Below are 458 nucleotides of genomic sequence, written 5' to 3' on the forward strand. Positions count from 1 at the left end.
CCTTTCCCCTGCCTGCCCGCCCCACCTCGCCCACCCCACCCAGCTCTGCCCTCCTGATTGCTCTGGCCTCTGCCCTGCCCCACACTTCTGTGAAGGTTTTGCTGCAGCTTTTTGGTATTTTTCCAATCTGGAGCTGAAGGTGGGAGGCGTGTGTGTGAGTGTGTGAGTGTGTGTGTATCGGGGAGCAGGCAGGGTGGGTGGGGAGAGGTGACCTTTGTTCTCCAGGGAGTCTGGGCCCTAGGAAGCTGAGGTCCAGTAGACAGGGCTCGTGGCCTGGGTCTTGAATCTTCAGAGCGCGAGCGGTGGGGGTGGTGAGGCAGCGCTGAGGTTCCAGGTGTGGAAAGCCTGCCCGGTTTCGGGCAGGGACTCTGATGGGATCCGCAGATGTGTGGCTCGGGGCCCCGGATCTGCTTCTGCTCTGCGTGGGAGCCCCCGGCCCCCCCCCCCCCCCCCCCCCC

General features: G+C 64.6%; 1 protein-coding gene across 1 annotated transcript in view; it reads left to right on the forward strand.

Annotated features, from left to right (window-relative positions):
• Positions 1–458, forward strand: part of COL11A2 (collagen type XI alpha 2 chain) — a 40,071-nt gene that overhangs the window by 6,964 nt on the left and 32,649 nt on the right. The gene's annotated exons all lie outside the window — the stretch shown is intronic.

Source organism: Tupaia chinensis, unplaced genomic scaffold, assembly GCF_000334495.1.
Source record: "Tupaia chinensis unplaced genomic scaffold, TupChi_1.0 Scaffold000116_2, whole genome shotgun sequence".
Lineage (NCBI taxonomy): Eukaryota > Metazoa > Chordata > Mammalia > Scandentia > Tupaiidae > Tupaia > Tupaia belangeri.